The 19,099-nt window shown below is 51.7% G+C and overlaps 1 long non-coding RNA gene across 2 annotated transcripts; it reads right to left on the bottom strand.

The window, feature by feature from the left end:
* Positions 1-525: 525 nt before the first annotated feature.
* On the bottom strand, positions 526-5,561 carry LOC143773286 (uncharacterized). Of its 2 annotated transcripts, XR_013215130.1 has the most exons (5): positions 5,491-5,561; positions 5,193-5,276; positions 4,896-5,106; positions 4,660-4,816; positions 526-3,290 (listed from the first exon to the last, which is right to left on the bottom strand). It is a non-coding gene; the product is annotated as an uncharacterized LOC143773286 (long non-coding RNA). The 2 variants fall into 2 exon arrangements; XR_013215129.1 differs by having other exon boundaries at positions 5,193-5,515.
* Positions 5,562-19,099: the final 13,538 nt, after the last annotated feature.

The raw sequence follows: 19,099 nt of genomic DNA, 5'->3' as shown, positions 1-19,099 counted from the left end.
ACAGGAACGCTGGAAGTGTTGTGGCTGTTGGGACGGGGCACGGGCACGATGTGGGCGATGGTGAGGTTGGTGGGATGGGGCACGGGCAGGTTGGTGGTACGGGTCAGGAGGATGGTAGAGGCGGTAGTGATGGACAGTGGAGGAAGGGGGGGCAGTTGCAGTATGGGTAACTAGAGTCTCTGCTCTTGAGGCAATGAAAACAGAATTCCCAAATACATGTTGTGAGAAAACGAGGTCTGGCGGAGAACACGCCAAAAAACCCCGGACTTACCAAATCAGCTCTAAACAAACCATACTCAAAGAAGAAAAATCCAGAGCATTGATTTTTTAACACAAATTTTTATTCCATATATAGTACAAAAGACGTGTAAATAACAAATTGCATTAATAAATGACTGAAACACAGGATGAATGCCCGAAAAATGCTGATACAGCCCCCATCCCCACACTCCCCCAGATGTCACTGCCGATGTGTGGGCATATCAAAAACCACTGCACCCACCCCCTATCCCATAAGTATAAGAACCGGGGAGAGCGCAATGGAATACTAAGTAAAGGCAAAACAAGGGCCACAATGTGCCAAGCCTAGAAAAAGACACCTATATGTCCAACAGAGATCTCCCAAATGGGATTCTACAATAACGCCATTAAATATGGTGGTTGGAGAAGGTGCTTACACTTACCAGTAAGGGAGGTAGAGTGGGGAGACAGTCGGGAGGTGATCCCCCAACGCGCGTTTCGTGGCCGCACAGTGCCACTTCCTTAGGGGGATAGTCACTAACTGTCCAAAAGGACCTTGAAATAGCCCCTGGCCCCGGTCACATGGTGCCCGGCAGCCAATCGCAGTAGCGCTATCGGCGCATGCGCACTGCGTCCGGCAGGTCCTGGCAGTGGAACTCGGCGTCAGGCGAAGTGCGCATGCGCAGGGTAAAAGAATACCCGGAGCGCGCTAACAAAGCCTGGAGACGCCGATCCACACAAGGACAGGACGGACCGCAGCGCGATACGCACGGCCACCAATGACAAAAAGTATATAGTGCAGAAGGTACAAATACTCCTTCCGCAGCCTATAGCTGCCCCCCACACAGGCAAATTAAGGACCCACCAGACATACAGCCCACAGACATAAGGACCGGTAACACAGATAAATAAATATATAAAGATGAAGATAGTCCACTCTCTGTGCGTCGGATCCATATTGTAGTGGGGAGGATCCCTTACTTCATTAAACTAGTGTCCATAATAAAGACGATTTTCACATCTCATCTCATACGGGTGTCTTGGTGAGTCCACTTTGCCCCAACTGGGGTGGTGTCCGTAATAGTTGTTAAATGAGGCCAGAGACATAGTCACAAGGCAAACCTTAAGGCATCGAATCAATTGATATCACTAGTAATGCAGACAAGACAAAAAAAGAATTAAAATCACATACATAAACATAAAAAAATGTAAAAACAACATCCCGACTGATACAGGGGATGAGGGCGCCAAAGGCGGGAAGGGTCATATTAACGTACTCAATTTCAAAAGGAGGCTGGAGGTGACGACTGTCCTAGACACACCATAAGAACTAATGGGGCGTAAAGAGTATATATAATATTCATAAATAGGGAGCAAAACTTAAAGCCTCATTTAAGCCCGCTGGTGACATAGTGCCAAGTCGCACTATCCACCTAGTTTCTTTTTGTGCTAATAGCTTTTTATTGTCCCCACCCCGAATACCCAAATGTAAAACATCAATTCCCCTCACCTTTAGTAAATTTGCATTACATTTGTGGTGCAGCCAAAAGTGACGTGGGATTGGTTTAAGATCAGAAATGTCGGACACTGTCCTGGCCGCACCAATGTCCCGCACATGCTCACGAACTCGGACTCTCAACTCCCGCGTAGTGAGTCCCACATAGATCATGGGACACGGGCACGTCGCGTAATAAATCACGTTGGTTGTACTACATGAGATCCGTTCTCTGATGTCACATTCTTTTGTTCCATCAGTGGAAGTAAAACTAGAGCATCGCAGGACATTGGTGCAGGCAAGACAGTGCCCGCATGGGAAACACCCCAGATTGGGGCCCCTTGTGCCAAATGGATTACTCGGGGTGGGGACATAGTGGCTACGTACCAGCAAGTCATTTAAGTTTTTACACCTCCTAGAGGTCATCTGAGGGTATGGGCCAAGAGAGGCCGCTAGGGAGGGCTCAGTCCCAAGTACTGACCAGTGTTTAGCAAGGATGGAGCGCATCTTATTCCACTCGTGGTTATAAGTAGAAATAAAACGAATGGTACCAGCCCCATCCTCACCAGTCCGCCGGCTACGTGGGTGTAATAGAGTCTCACGTGGGGTTTTTCTGGCACGATCGTAGCCGTGTTTGATAGATCGCCGGCTATATCCCCGGGCCAGAAAACGGTCTTTCAGATCCGAGGCTTGTGCCTCGAATCTAGACTCAGAGGAACAGACTCGCCGCATCCTCAGGAACTGTCCGATCGGGACGGCCCTAACCGTGGATGGATCATGTGCCGATGAGGCATGTAACAGTGAATTTACAGAGGTCAACTTTCTGAAGACATCCGCCTGGATACGTCGATAATTATCGACCTCAAGACGAATGTCCAGAAAATCGACCGCAACATCACTATAGGCATATGTAAGTCTAATGTTTAAAGTGTTGTTATTCAAAACACCCATAAACTCCTCGAGCTGCTGGACAGTCCCGTCCCACAAAAAAAGAATGTCATTGAGGCAATGAGCGCTAGAGTAGACTGTCAGGATTCCATTACTTGCATCTGCTGAGAAGCAGATAGCGTCTCCATTTGCTCAAGTACCGACTGGAAAAAAGTGTTGTTGGGTGACTGTCTTGCCTCTGAACACATCGTTAACAGAAGTGTATACATCTCGAGTATACTTTTATTTATTAAATTAAAACCTGCAGCCATTTGCTCGGACAAAACTTTCAGACAGTTCTGGAAGGATGCGTTCAGGTGTAAGAACTCGGGCGCATAACTCTGCACCTGTCCCCTCTGCCGCTGGCGCCCCGAAGCTATAGGTGTACTTGAGGTGGCAGCAGCAGAGGGGTGGGGTACAGGAAACGCTATATCCTCACCAGCAGATACATGCAATGGAACCGGCCAGGATGCTCCAGCGCTCGCGGATGGGACAGAGGGATCCGATGTGTGGGAAGGTGCAGAGTGGGAAGGTGCAGAGGGGTCGCACTGTCAAAGTGTCCCACGGTGGCGGCCTCCTGAGGGATCGCCCCAGAAGGGTTCAACTGTGCTGCAGGCTCCCGACGGTGCTGTGGAACAAAAGAGAATAACAAACAATTAATATACTGTAATTGCATGGCCCTGGCTGAAAGAGCAAAAGAGGTTTAGACATGTTAACCCCTTCATGAACTTGGGATTTTCCATTTTTCAGTGTTCGTTTTTCGCTCCCCTCTTTCCCAGAGCCATAACTTTTTTATTTTTCCGTTAATATGGCCATGTGAGGGCTTATTTTTTTGCGGGACGAGTTGTACTTTTGAACGACATCATTGGTTTTACCATGTCATGTACTAGAAATCGGGAAAAAAATTCCAAGTGCGGTGAAATTGCAAAAAAAAGTGCAATTCCACGCTTGTTTTTTTGCTTGGCTTTTTTGCTAGGTTCACTAAATGCTAAAACTGACCTGCCATTATGATTCTCCAGGTCATTACGAGTTCATAGACACCTAACATGACTAGGTTATTTTTTATCTAAGTGGTGAAAAAAAAATCCAAACTTTGCTAAAAAAACCCCAAACAAATTGCGCCATTTTCCGATACACGTAGCGTCTCCATTTTTTAGGGCTTATTTTTTGCGTGCTGAGCTGGCGTTTTTAATGATACCACTTTTGTGCAGATACGTTCTTTTGATCGCCCGTTATTGCATTTTAATGCAATGTCGCGGCGACAAAAAAAAACGTAATTCTGGTGTTTCAATTTTTTTTCTCGCTACGCCGTTTAGCGATCAGGTTAATCCTTTTTTTTTATTGATAGATCGGGCGATTCTGAACGCGGCGATACCAAATATGTGTAAATTTGATTTTTTTTTATTGATTTATTTTGAATGGGGCGAAAGGGGGGTGATTTAAACTTTTATATTTTTTTTATTTTTTTCACATTTTTTTTACTTTTGCCATTCTTCAATAGCCTCCATGGGAGGCTAGAAGCTGTCACAACACGATCGGCTCTGCTACATAGCAGCGATCATTAGATCGCTGCTATGCAGCAGAAATGCAGGTGTGCTGTGAGCGCCGACCACAGGGTGGCGCTCACAGCTATCCGGGATCAGTAACCATAGAGGTCTCAAGGACCTCTATGGTTACACTGCAGAAGCATCGCCGACCTCCGATCATGTGACGGGGGGTCGGCGATGCGCTCATTTCCGAAAGCGCCGGTTAAATGCCGCTGTCTGCGTTTGACAGCGGCATTTAACTAGTTAATAGCGGTGGGTGAATCGCGATTTCACCTGCCGCTATTGTGGGCACATGTCAGCTGTTCAAAACAGCTGACATGTCCCGGCTTTGATGCGGGCTCACCGCGGAGCCCTACATCAAAGCGCAGTATCTGACCTCGGACATATTATCCCGTCCGAGGTCAGAAAGAGGTTAAACATTGGTTATTACATATGGTGGGTAATATTTACCTTCGTGTCACCATCGTTAACCTGAGGAACGACAGGGCTTGGGCATACTTGTATTTGCTCCTGCATCCTCCAGATCCACTCGGGGCCCGCATCTCTTTGTTGAATTCCCTCTTAAAGCGATCCCTGATCGACCGCCACCTTTTCACAACCCTCTCACCTGTTAAAAAAGGAGAAACACAAATTGGTTAGAAACAATACTTAGAATGCATCAACAAAACTGAACTGTGTATACTTACGTTCTTGATTCTGGGCCCAATCATCAAGGTCCTCCCACTTCGCTATAAGCTCTTGGCAGACTTGCTCCCAGAGTCGCCGTGTCACTGTGATATCAGCATGGCGGAGGTCACCCATGTTCCACAGCGGCTCCCTGTCTCGGATAAGATCGATGAGGGGGTCAATATCAAGGCCGACCTCCTCACCGTCAGAATCAGGAGCACGCTGTGAAGCCTGTTATAAAAAAAGGGAAAAAAAATGTAAACAAACTTCTACACAACAAAGAATAAACCTAAAAAAAAAATAACATATATGCTTACACGATGACGGTCGCCATGACTCACACGCCGACGACCCTGGGAGCCACTGGGAGGACCTCTGGATTGAGCACCAGAATCCGAACTCTAGAAGAAAAAAAAAAAACCAATTATGTGCTTGTATGTAGCCTTTTTATGTGTTGTGTGCCATGTGATATCTATAATGATCCTTTTTTATGTGTTGTGTGATGTCTGAATTTATCAGTTTGTATGTGTTGTGTTCTATCTGTAAGTATCTTGTGTTGTTATGTGTTGTGTGTAGTGTGAGGTTGTGGTTCCGCGATACATGAAAGAAACATACCAATTGTGATCCCGCTCCAGGTCTTTCTCCACCCCTTCCCTCTTCTTCTGGAGCACCTCTTGGACTGCGTCAGCAGCTTCCAACAAAAAAGAAAAATGGCAAAATACATTAATATATACACATACATACACAAAAGAGAGAGGGAGAGAGCGAGAGAGAGCTACATTATGTAAAAAACATATATTTACCTCAGCGCGCTGCCGATGGGAGGGAGGGCTCCCAGAAGAAGACATGGCTGCCCTGGTAGGGCTTGGCTGGCTGGGCTCTGTAGCAGGTTTATAGCTGGCTGGGCTCTGCGGCAAGCTCCGCTCACTCAGGCTTGGCTGGCTGGGCTCTGTGGCAGGTTTATAGCTTTATAGCTGGCTGGGCTCTGTGGCAGGCTCCGCTCTCTCAGGCTTGGCTGGCTGGGCTCTGTGGCATGCTTATAGCTGGCTGGGCTCTGTGGCAGGCTCCGCTCTCTCAGGCTTGGCTGGCTGGGCTCTGTGGCATGTTTATAGCTGGCTGGGCTCTGTGGCAGGCTCCGCTCTCTCAGGCTTGGCTGGCTGGGCTCTGTGGCAGGTTTATAGCTGGCTGGGCTCTGTGGCAGGCTCCGCTCTCTCAGGCTTGGCTGGCTGGGCTCTGTGGCAGGCTCCGCTCGCTCAGGCTTGGCTGGCTGGGCTCTGTGGCAGGTTTATAGCTGACTGGGCTCTGTGGCAGGCTCCGCTCTCTCAGGCTTGGCTGGGCTCTGTGGCAGGTTTATAGCTGGCTGGGCTCTGTGGCAGGCTCCGCTCTCTCAGGCTTGACTGGCTGGGCTCTGTGGCAGGCTCCGCTCTCTCAGGCTTGGCTGGCTGGGCTCTGTGGCAGGTTTATAGCTGGCTGGGCTCTGTGGCAGGCTCCGCTCTCTCAGGCTTGGCTGGGCTCTGTGGCAGGTTTATAGCTGGCTGGGCTCTGTGGCAGGCTCCGCTCCCTCAGGCTTGGCTGGCTGGGCTCTGTGGCAGGCTCCGCTCTCTCAGGCTTGGCTGGCTGGGCTCTGTGGCAGGTTTATAGCTGGCTGGGCTCTGTGGCAGGCTCTGCTCTCTCAGGCTTGGCTGGCTGGGCTCTGTGGCAGGTTTATAGCTGGCTGGGCTCTGTGGCAGGCTCCGCTCTCTCAGGCTTGGCTGCCTGGGCTCTGTGGCAGGCTTATAGCTGGCTGGGCTCTGTGGCAGGCTCCGCTCTCTCAGGCTTGGCTGCCTGGGCTCTGTGGCAGGCTCCGCTCGCTCAGGCTTGGCAGGCTGGGCTCTGTGGCAGGTTTATAGCTGGCTGGGCTCTGCGGCAGGCTCCGCTCTCTCAGGCTTGGCTGGCTGGGCTCTGTGGGAGGCTCCGCTCTCTCAGGCTTGGCTGGCTGGGCTCTGTGGCATGTTTTTAGCTGCCTGGGCTCTGTGGCAGGCTCCGCTCTCTCAGGCTTGGCTGGCTGGGCTCTGTGGCATGTTTATAGCTGGCTGAGCTCTGTGGCAGGCTCCGCTCCCTCAGGCTTGGCTGGCTGGGCTCTGTGGCAGGCTCCGCTCTCTCAGGCTTGGCTGGCTGGGCTCTGTGGCAGGTTTATAGCTGGCTGGGCTCTGTGGCAGGCTCCGCTCTCTCAGGCTTGGCTGGGCTCTGTGGCAGGTTTATAGCTGGCTGGGCTCTGTGGCAGGCTCCGCTCTTTCAGGCTTGGCTGGCTGGGCTCTGTGGCAGGCTCCGCTCTCTCAGGCTTGGCTGGGCTCTGTGGCAGGTTTATAGCTGGCTGGGCTCTGTGGCAGGCTCCGCTCTCTCAGGCTTGGCTGGGCTCTGTGGCAGGTTTATAGCTGGCTGGGCTCTGTGGCAGGCTCCGCTCTCTCAGGCTTGACTGGCTGGGCTCTGTGGCAGGCTCCGCTCTCTCAGGCTTGGCTGGCTGGGCTCTGTGGCAGGTTTATAGCTGGCTGGGCTCTGTGGCAGGCTCCGCTCTCTCAGGCTTGGCTGGGCTCTGTGGCAGGTTTATAGCTGGCTGGGCTCTGTGGCAGGCTCCGCTCCCTCAGGCTTGGCTGGCTGGGCTCTGTGGCAGGCTCCGCTCTCTCAGGCTTGGCTGGCTGGGCTCTGTGGCAGGTTTATAGCTGGCTGGGCTCTGTGGCAGGCTCTGCTCTCTCAGGCTTGGCTGGCTGGGCTCTGTGGCAGGTTTATAGCTGGCTGGGCTCTGTGGCAGGCTCCGCTCTCTCAGGCTTGGCTGCCTGGGCTCTGTGGCAGGCTTATAGCTGGCTGGGCTCTGTGGCAGGCTCCGCTCTCTCAGGCTTGGCTGCCTGGGCTCTGTGGCAGGCTCCGCTCGCTCAGGCTTGGCAGGCTGGGCTCTGTGGCAGGTTTATAGCTGGCTGGGCTCTGCGGCAGGCTCCGCTCTCTCAGGCTTGGCTGGCTGGGCTCTGTGGGAGGCTCCGCTCTCTCAGGCTTGGCTGGCTGGGCTCTGTGGCATGTTTTTAGCTGCCTGGGCTCTGTGGCAGGCTCCGCTCTCTCAGGCTTGGCTGGCTGGGCTCTGTGGCATGTTTATAGCTGGCTGAGCTCTGTGGCAGGCTCCGCTCCCTCAGGCTTGGCTGGCTGGGCTCTGTGGCAGGCTCCGCTCTCTCAGGCTTGGCTGGCTGGGCTCTGTGGCAGGTTTATAGCTGGCTGGGCTCTGTGGCAGGCTCCGCTCTCTCAGGCTTGGCTGGGCTCTGTGGCAGGTTTATAGCTGGCTGGGCTCTGTGGCAGGCTCCGCTCTTTCAGGCTTGGCTGGCTGGGCTCTGTGGCAGGCTCCGCTCTCTCAGGCTTGGCTGGGCTCTGTGGCAGGTTTATAGCTGGCTGGGCTCTGTGGCAGGCTCCGCTTTCTCAGGCTTGGCTGGCTGGGCTCTGTGGCAGGTTCCAATCTCTCAGGCTTGGCTGGCTGGGCTCTTTGGCAGGCTATAGCTGGCTCCGCTCTCTGGCTCTTTTGTCAGGTTCTTCAATCTTGGCAGGGTGTGGGCTCTCTGGCTGGCAGTATGGCTGGAAATGAGTGAGGGCCTCAATGGCATTCCTTTATAAATGTGTCCTGGGGGCAGGCCAATAGTTTCTGAGCATGCTCAGTGTAAAAAGCTGGATCAGGCCACCGGATCCGCCTTTTTCCAGATCCGGCGCGATCCGGCGTCCATAGACATGCATTGTAGCGAAAAGCAGGAAGGGCCGGATCTGGCCCTTCCGGCTATTTCGCCACAGACAAAAAATAGAATGTCTTACCGGTAATTCGGTTTCTAGGAACCTTCCACGACAGCCACTTCGGAGGTTGTCTTCCCCGCCCTAATAGGGGACAGGAACACAAAGAGGTTAAATACCCCTCCCCTTCCTGCAACCACCAGTGTTTTCCTGGACACTAGCATGTATAATTACCACGAAAATGCAGGAATCATCCAATAAGAAAAGATATCAGATAGGGAGGGAAATTAGTGCTGTCATGGAAGGTTCCTAGAAACCGAATTACCGGTAAGACTAATTCTATTTTCTCTAGTCACCTTCCACGACAGCCACTTCGGAGTAATACCAACAGCTAATTTCTCTAGGGAGGGACCACAGCCTGCAGAACTCGTCTGCCAAATGTTAAATTCCTATTGAAATTTAGCCTGTAATATCTGGTGAACGTGTGGATGGACGACCAGGTGGCGGCTCTGCAAATCTGCTCTGATGACGCATTCCCCCTCTCTGCCCATGATGTTGCCATCGCCCGGGTAGAATGTGCCTTCAGAGAAGCTGGTGGATCAAGTTTCTGTGATGAATAAGCCAGGCAAATAGACTGCTTGATCCAATTTGCGATCGTGTTTTTTGCCGCTTTCTTGCCTTTGTTTCGGCCTGAAAACTGTATGAATAAATTTTGATCGATTCTCCAGGCTTCAGTCTGTTGTAAGTAATGCAGGACTATTCTGCGGACATCAAGGGTGTGAAAGTCCTCTTCCTTAGGGTACCGTCACACAGTGAAATTTCCATCGCTGCGACGGCACGATTCGTGACGTCGCAGCGTCGTATGAATATCGCTCCAGCATCGTAGACTGCGGTCACACTTTGCAATCACGGCGCTGGAGCGATGCCGAAGTCCCCGGGTAACCAGGGTAAACATCGGGTTACTAAGCGCAGGGCCGCGCTTAGTAACCCGATGTTTACCCTGGTTACCAGCGTTAACGTAAAAAAAACAAACAGTACATACTCACATTCCGGTGTCTGTCCCCGGCGTTCTGCTTCTCTCCACTGTGTAAGCGCCATAGCCGGAAAGCAGAGCGGTGACGTCACCGCGTCACCGCTGTGCTCGCTTTCCGGCCGGCAGGCGCTCACAGTGCAGAGAAGCTGAGACGCCGAAGGACTGACACCGGAATGTAAGTATGTACTGTTTGTTTTTTTTACGTTTACGCTTGTAACCAGGGTAAACATCGGGTTACTAAGCGCGGCCCTGCGCTTAGTTACCCGATGTTTACCCTGGTTACAAGCGAACACATCGCTGGATCGCTGTCACACACAACGATCCAGCGATGTCAGCGGGTGATCAAGCGACGAAAGAAAGTTCCAAACGATCTGCTACGACGTACGATTCTCAGCGTGATGTCTGATCGCAGTAGCGTGTCAGACACAGCGATATCGTAACGATATCGCTAGAACGTCACGAATCGTGCCGTCGTAGCGATGGAAATTTCACTGTGTGACGGTACCCTTAGGGTTGGAGGTGTTTGGACAGAATGAGGGTAGCACAATATCCTGGACCCTGTGGAAATTTGAGACCACTTTAGGAAGAAAAGACTGATCTAGTTTCAGTATAATGCTATCCGAGGTGAGTGTGAGATAAGGTTCCTGTATTGACAGAGCCTGCAATTCCCCTATAGGTCTAGTCGTAGTTATTGCAACTAAAAAGACTGTCTTAAGGGTTAGGTTTTTTATAGTCATTGAATCCAGGGGTTCAAATGGATTTTGAGTTAGACCCTTGAGTACAATATTGAGATCCCAGGGTGGGACTTTGCTACGGAGTCTGGGACACATCCTGGATGCTGAAACCATAAAATGTTTAATCCAGCGGTGGCTGGTTAAGTCCCTATCAAAAAAGCTACTGAGGGCTGACACTTGCACCTTGAGCGTGCTAGGAGTAAGGCCCATCTCTAATCCCTTCTGTAAGAAATCTAAGACCCGTGCAATATTAGGATGGAAGGGGTCTGGGGATTCTGGGAGGCACCAGGATGTAAATCTTTTCCAGACTTAGGCGTAGATGGCATTGGTCACTGGCTTTCTGCTTTTTTGGAGAGTCTGGATTACTTTATCAGAGAGACCTCTGGCTTTTAAGATTTTGGCCTCAGTAACCATGCCGCCAGGCTCAGTTTGTGAAGATAAGGATGTAGTAGGGGACCCTGGTAAAGAAGGTCGACTTTCTGGGGTAGGAGCCAGGGAACTTCTAGGGCCATATCCAGTAGGGCACCATACCAGCTCCTGCTCAGCCATAGTGGTGCGATTAGGATTGTGGTAACTCGGTCCGTCCTGATCTTCTGAAGTGTCTTCGCCAACATGGGAATAGGTGGAAAGGCATATGCGAGGTTGAACCTCCACTGCTGTGAAAATGCATCTATGCCTTGCGCTCCGTCCGCGTGATAAAGGGAATGTCTTCGTCTTTGTATTTTGTCCATTGGGAAACAGGTCAACTTCTGGGGTTTCCCACCTCGAGGTTAGGGACAGAAACACGGCTTGGTCCAGGCACCACTCCCCCGGATGTATGTCTTTCCGGCTGAGATAGTCCGCCTGAGTATTGTCTACTCCTCTGAGATGTACTGCCGAGACTGATAGAAGGTTCTTCTCCGCCCAGGAAAAGATTCTTGCGGCTATCTCTTTTAGACCGGCATACCTTGTTCCTCCCTGGTATCGTAGGTAGGCCACTGTGGTCATGTTGTCCGAATAAATTCGAACGTGGTGATTTTGGATTAAAATAGATGACGCTTTTAAAGCTTGTTCCACGGCTTTCAGTTCCCGCAGGTTTGAGGAACTGCTGATGATGTTTGATGGCCATCGTCCCTGGAAGTGGTAATGCAGCGCCCCAGAGTCCTGGTCGTTGCAGTATTGTTGCTCTGCCACTAAGGGGAGTGATGGTACGTCTGATTGCACTAAAGGAGTTCACCTGACCAGATATTGCAGACACACATTACACCTCACACTCCGGCCACCAGGGGGGGGTGGTTCTATCTATTAGACCACTCCTCACACTTGGGTAAAACTGGGGGGGTTGGACAGGAAGTCAGAGAGAAAGGAGCTGGGAAGAGCTCGAGAGAGGACCTGTCAGAGGTGGGATCCTGGCAGAGCCCTAGTGAACAGACAGGAAAGAACGTTACGGAGCCGTGCCTGTGCTTACAGCGGCAGTCTCCTAGGAAAGGACAAGAAGCGAGGGGTATTGTTAAGGAGCGAGAAACGGGAATACAGTGCAGAGGTGATAGGACCAGAAGGAGTCGTGCTGTAAGATCGAGGCAACATCCTTCTGAGGCGCAAAGTCGGTGGCCGGAATGCCGAGAAAGTAAGAGACTCTAAGCATTACTACAAACCACGGCAGGGCAGCCAATTATAGGTTGGCTGTCTCACCTAAATCACCTAAGCAGACAACGGAGGCAGCTGTGGGAGAGGGGCGACTCTAGGGTCCCGGAAGAACTCCAGGCCTACCCCGTCATACGGGTGTGTCCTAGCCATATCATCTGGGGGACGGAGAGAACGAACATCAGAGACAGACACAACAGTTGTGAGGACTATCCCGGGGTGCTCAGCAGGGAAGGACTACAACACACAGGCGCTAGAAGGTAGACACTGATTCCCAACTGCTAAGGGAACTCCGGATGTGCCTTTGGACCGGCCGGTCTCAGCCAGCCCTGTTAACAGTGCTCTGGATTGAGTATCTCGAAACCTTCAGTAAAGAGGTAAAGAGACTGCAACCCTGTGTCCTCGTTATTCATCGCACCCTGCACCACACATCCTCAGTCCCAACCTTCATTGGACGCCCCTCAGCAGGGTCACGGACCGGGTCTAGCCACCGTGACAACCCCAGAACCGAGACAGAGAGGCCCGGTACCAGGTAATGGGGGCGCTCCAGTAACTGTCCACCACTGCGCCCCAGCCCCGTTTGCTGGCATCTGAGCAGAGTGTCTTCAGGGGAAGCTGGTCCCAGCTCACCCCCTTTTGTAGATTTTTGTAATCCAACCACCAGTTTAGGGCCGATTTTACATGGCCGGGGAGAAAGATCTTCTGGGTCAAGGGGACCTGTCGCTTCCTGGAATGTAGGAGCACGTAGGTCTGTAGAGTTCGTGTGTGAGCCTGGGCCCAGGAAACCGCTTGGATGCATGCGGTTAGGTAACCTAGAGCAGACATAGACTCCCTGAGAGTTGGTGCTTGCTGGTTCCTGAATTTGGTTATTTTCTGGACAAGGTCGATCTGACGATCTCTGGGTAGAAACGATGTTCTTTCTTTTGAGTCCAGAATAACCCCCAGAAATTTTCTCCTCGTGGAGGGACAAATTTCTGATTTCTCCAGATTCAGGATCCAGCCCAGGGATCTTAACATTTCCAGGGTCTTTGTCACATCCGCCTCCAGATGGGGAGTAGATGGTGCCATGATGAGGAAGTCATCTAAGTATGGGACTACACATATTCCCTGGCGACGTATGAAGACCATGGCTTCTGCCATGATTTTTGTAAAAACCTGCGGAGCTGAAGAGATGCCAAAGGGTAGGACGTTGAACTGGAAGTGTTTTATTTGCTGCCCCTGTGAGACTGCGAATCTGAGGAATTTCCTGTGTTCTGGATGGATTGGTACATGGTAGTACGCATCCCTCAGATCCACCGTCGCCATTACCCAATTCTGTCCTATGAGGGGAATCAATGATTTGATTGATTCCATCTTGAATCTTCTGACGTGAATAGTGGCCACGTCCCTCCTCCTGCTTTAGTACCTGAGAGATCACATTTGACTGGAGCAGGTTTTGTAGATCTCTTAGTAGGGAGTTTTGAAGATGTGGAGTTTGTAGGGAGGTTATTTTAAAATATTGTGGGGGAGGTCTCTCGAATTCTATTTATAGTCCCTCTCGTATAGTATGGAGGACCCATTGATTTGTGGAAATAGACTGCCACTGGGTGAAGAAGAGTGAAAGACAACCCCCGACCGGAGCAGTGTCATTGCTTATCTGGGGTCTGTTGAGTCTGGGGAACAAGGATGTTCCTGCCCTTGCCTCCCTTGGGGTAACTCCATCTCCCTGCTTTGCCCTTTTCCCCTATAATCCTTTTGGGAGGATGTGTCACGGGGGGGGGGGGGGGGAAAGCGTTTCCTGGGATTCCTCTGTTCAGGGTGCGATTTCTTTTTATCTGCTGCCTTATCCAGGATATCATCCAGGATAGGACCAAAAACATGATGGCCCTGGAAGGGAATGCTGCATAACTTAAGACTTAGATATGAAGTCACCACCCCAGGATTTTAACCAAAGTGCTCTCCTAGAAGAGTTTGAGAGGACAGCACCTTTTGCGGCCACGCGCATGGACTCAGCTGAAGCATCAGCTAGGAATCCTGTTGCTTTTTGCAGCAGGGGGAGGGAGTCTAGAATCTCCTCTCTTGGGGTGCCCTGTACCAAATGATCCTCGAGCTTGCGTAACCAAACAAACAAAGACCTAGCTACGCACATGGAGGCTATGTTGGTTTTTAACAGATTTGTGGAGGTGTCCCAGGACTTTCTTAGCAGACTCTCTATCTTCCGATCCATTGGTTCTTTGAGCTGCGAAGAGTCCTCAAATGGAAGGGCCGCTTTTTTTTAGTTACCCTGGACACCTGCACATCAACTTTTGGGGTTTCCCATAAGGAGTTATCTCCATCCAAGGGGAAACGGTTTTTGAGCTCTGAGGGGATGTTAATGGAGCGCCCCCACACCTCCGCAGGGCCGAGGGGTACCCGGAGCCGGGCCTCTGAGTCTCAGTTCTGGGGTTGTCACGGTGGCTAGACACGGTCCGTGGCCCTGTCTGTCAGTGGGGAACGTCCAGTGCAATAAGTGGGGTGCAGGTCGCGGTAAATAACGAGGACACCAGGTTGCAGTCTCTTTACCTCTTTACTGAAGATCTCTGGGTCCTCAGTCCAGAATACGGTTCACCAGGCTGCGCAAGTCCGGCCGGTCCAATGGCACTTCCAGAGTTCTCTTCACAGAAGGAAATCTGTGCCTTCCCCCTAGCGCTATGTGTTGTGGTCCTTCCCTGCTGTGCTTACGGAAAGTCCCCACAACTGTTGTGTCTGTTTCTTAAGTTCCCTCACAACTCGATTAGATGATGTTCTGCTAATCCTCCGTCCCTCCCTGATGTTCTGGTTGGGACGGCACCCGTTTGACGGGTAGGCTCGGAGCTCTTCCGGGACCCTAGAGTCACCCCTCTCCACAAGTTGCCCCCCAAGACTGCATAGGTGATTTGAGTTAGACAGCCCGCCTTAGACTGACTGCCCTGCCGCTGTTTGAAGTATTGCTTGAAGCTGAATGTTATGATACTTCCTCGGCGTTCCGGCCACCGGTAGTGCGCCTCAGCAGGATGTTGCTTCGATCTTACAGCACGACTCCTACTGGTATTTCTCCTTTGCGTGATCTCGTTTCTCACTCAGCACAATCTATCTCTCTTCTAATCCTTTCTTGGGCACCGCCGCTACCCGGAGCAGGCACAGTCCCGTTACGTTCGTTCTTCTTGCCAAGCCTCTGTCAGGATCCCACCCCTGACAGAGACCCTACTGTATCTTCCCCTACAAAACCCTCTGCCACAAGGTGTTGCCTGGTTCCAACCCAGTCAGCTTTCTGATCTAACTTCCTGCCTGACCCCCAGTTTACCCACTATGGTGGGGAGTGGCCTAATGAACAGCACCCTTAGCTCCCCCCGGAGGCCCGGCTGTGAAATGTATTGGTGTCTGTGATACCTGATCAGATGAACTCCTTCAGTGCCATCAGACGCACCATAGCTCCCCATAGTGGCGGAGCCACAGTACTGCAACGACCAGGACTCTGGGGCGCTGCACTCCCCCCTGGTTAAACACAGTACTCCGGGACTGGGAAGAAAACAACAATACAAGTTAGCAAAAAGACATACAGTTTTGTTGAGTGCAATAACAATAAGTATACTGGAACAGGCTTCCCTTTATGGGAGGTGAGGACACTTGAACGTTACAAACATAATTAAACGTTATAAATTACAAGCTATAAATAACTGGCTTTTACCCAACCGGGTATTCTACTAAGTGCAAAATTGTTGAACAATAATTTAACATTGCCTTTAAGGACTTACACTCGGAAGACACTAAAGACCTTCTTATAATCACATTATAAGGCAGTTTTTAACTTTTTCATTCTCCTACTTTAAATCTGCAGGACCGCCTGTCCTATCGGCACCAGACCTACTGCCTCTCCTCTCTGTTACAGGACCGCCCCGTTCAGCCCGGGCCTACTGCCTTTTCAACTACTATACACAGTATAGAACATAACATTCTTTCAGTTTAGGACCACTGAGCCATCTTCGTATGGCTCCTAGGAGGACTCACTACCTAACCCCTACGGGTTCACTTTCTGTCTTCTGTAACACATTATTAACTCTTTCTTTACAATAAACTAACTTTCTATGGAGGACTCAGGGTTTACCTTCTATCCCCACTTTCTATCAACATTATCAATCATTCCCTTTCTTTCGAGAAACATCATCATCATTTCTTCACAACTAACTGGTTGGATACATATAACTTTCTCATGTACACATTATCATCACTTTCTTTCATCAAACATTATTGCTACCTGTTTTAAAGCAATATCACCGTTTAAGTGCAACAATTGAACATCCCCTTTAAGAAGGGACCAAGTCTCTATGAGGTAGCATTTCTTCTCAAGCTACCAGTCCTTACTCAGCAAAGGTTCCAGTGTGGTATCTTCACAAAGAGTCCTTCTTTAAGTAAAACCAGTAGGGAGCACCTTTAATAAGGTGCTAACTATATACAAAAAGTTCGCATCATGCACTGTTCATGATTACAGCAGTTCTGGAAACTTTGTGCAAACTTAGGAAAATGAACAAAACAATAGGGATCCCGGGTCAACAAAGGGATCCCTTTAAGAGTTAACCCTAAACGGGTTCAGCAGCAACATAAGAGAACAGTGACTATATACATACTCATGGTTTCGAGGTTTACTCTTGTTCTGGTGGCCTTGGCCCCTGACCTCCGACTGCTGTGGCGTCTGAGCCGGTGGCAGGTCCCGCAGGGGCCGTCAGATCACCCGGTGTCTGGAGTTGAAGGCTAACCCTGCTTGCAAGTTCAGTGGCCGCTACTAGGCGTACAGTGGTGATGGTCACAAGATCTGGCAAATCTGGATCTGTCATGATCGGGGTAGCAGGTGACGCTCCCTCAGGCCCACATGGCTGGACATCCCGAGCACACCATCCTTGTGCGTTCCGGTGACGGGTGTACGTCACCTGGTCCCCCCTTCGTAGTGGATCGCCATTCCGGTCGCAGCAGGGAGTTTTCACGTTGTAACTTGTAACAAAGACGTCAGTGGGTAGCCCCGGTTCCTGTATGGAGCCCCATCCCCTCTTCGGGTGGAAGGCCAACACAGTCCCCCGCTTTACCACGTCTTTCCTGCCATGCACAGACTTTCTGCGTTGCGTATCATGTTGTTCAACCTCGTCTCGATTCTTCCAGTGCTGGATCAAGCATTGATTGTACTGTTCCCAGGTAAGTATTGCAATGGTGAGACCATCCCCCGGGGTCCCATCCGGCTCAACCCAGGGGGTGTCCCACCGGAGCATCACCCCGTCTGGGCCCACATCTATGGGCTCCCCCCTCTTGGTCGGTAGCGGCGGTATCAACTCCCCCATCATGTTGGGGGTGAGGACCACCCGCTCAACTGTGAACGAGTGGTTACTGTTGTGGGGAGGATCGGTCGCGAGAGCGGGACCGGGCAGGGGAGCAGGGGCGCCGTCCATACCTGCGCCTGATGTAGTTCCACCGATGTCGATCCAGTCCGTTGACGAGGATGCTGGAGTCGGCCACGGCCCGGACCGCGGCTCCTCCAATGCGGTCTCCGGAGGCGGCTCCGCCTTCCGCGGCTCCTCCGCTGGCTCCGAGGTCGGGATGGGTAAGCTCGGCTCCTCCGCCGGCGGTGGACGCGAGTCCGTCTCCGATGGGCAAGGGCAGGTCGGGATTACCTCGCTGTTGCTCGGGCACTTGCTGCTCATCGTCGCTGTCGGGCATTCGGCGACAACGCATGCACCTGGCTCCGCCATTTCTCCGAGGTCGGGCTCCTCCTTCACCTCGTTCCCGCCGTTGCAAGTCAGAGGGCGGTTCTCTGCTTCGAGGCAGGTCATCGCTTTGCAGCAAGAGACGCAGGGGGCGGTCGCCGTTTCGGGCGCCACTTTGATAGGCTCCCCCCATGGCACGCCCTCCTCCTTCTTTGGCGCAGCAATGGCGGCGGTTTTTGGCGGGAACTTTTGGCAGCAAGTGGCAACACGCAGTCTTTGCAATAAAGTACAGTCCAAGCACAATAAATCACAGTTCCAAGGCACACATGACCTGATTCTTCAGGCTTAAGTAGATCCTGTTCGTGACGCCAAGTGGAGCGCCCCCACACCTCCGCAGGGCCGAGGGGTACCCGGAGCCGGGCCTCTGAGTCTCAGTTCTGGGGTTGTCACGGTGGCTAGACCCGGTCCGTGGCCCTGTCTGTCAGTGGGGAACGTCCAGTGCAATAAGTGGGGTGCAGGTCGCGGTAAATAACGAGGACACCAGGTTGCAGTCTCTTTACCTCTTTACTGAAGATCTCTGGGTCCTCAGTCCAGAATACGGTTCACCAGGCTGCGCAAGTCCGGCCGGTCCAATGGCACTTCCAGAGTTCTCTTCACAGGAGGAAATCTGTGCTTTCCCCCTAGCGCTATGTGTTGTGGTCCTTCCCTGCTGTGCTTACGGAAAGTCCCCACAACTGTTGTGTCTGTTTCTTAAGTTCCCTCACAACTCGATTAGATGATGTTCTGCTAATCCTCCGTCCCTCCCTGATGTTCTGGTTGGGACGGCACCCGTTTGACGGGTAGGCTCGGAGCTCTCCCGGGACCCTAGAGTCGCCCCTCTCCACAAGTTGCCCCCCAAGACTGCATAGGTGATTTGAGTTAGACAGCCCGCCTTAGACTGACTGCCCTGCCGCTGTTTGAAGTATTGCTTGAAGCTGAATGTTATGATACTTCCTCGGCGTTCCGGCCACCGGTAGTGCGCCTCAGCAGGATGTTGCTTCGATCTTACAGCACGACTCCTACTGGTATTTCTCCTTTGCGTGATCTCGTTTCTCACTCAGCACAATCTATCTCTCTTCTAATCCTTTCTTGGGCACCGCCGCTACCCGGAGCAGGCACGGTCCCGTTACGTTCGTTCTTCTTGCCAAGCCTCTGTCAGGATCCCACCCCTGACAGAGACCCTACTGTATCTTCCCCTACAACACCCTCTGCCACAAGGTGTTGCCTGGTTCCAACCCAGTCAGCTTTCTGATCTAACTTCCTGCCTGACCCCCAGTTTACCCACTATGGTGGGGAGTGGCCTAATGAATAGCACCCTTAGCTTCCCCCGGAGGCCCGGCTGTGAAATGTATTGGTGTCTGTGATACCTG

The sequence above is a fragment of the Ranitomeya variabilis genome, chromosome 5, assembly GCF_051348905.1.
Source record: "Ranitomeya variabilis isolate aRanVar5 chromosome 5, aRanVar5.hap1, whole genome shotgun sequence".
In the NCBI taxonomy this organism is placed as follows: Eukaryota; Metazoa; Chordata; class Amphibia; order Anura; family Dendrobatidae; genus Ranitomeya; species Ranitomeya variabilis.
Note: the sequence above shows the minus strand (reverse complement) of the source record. Positions and strands in the feature narration are given on the sequence as shown.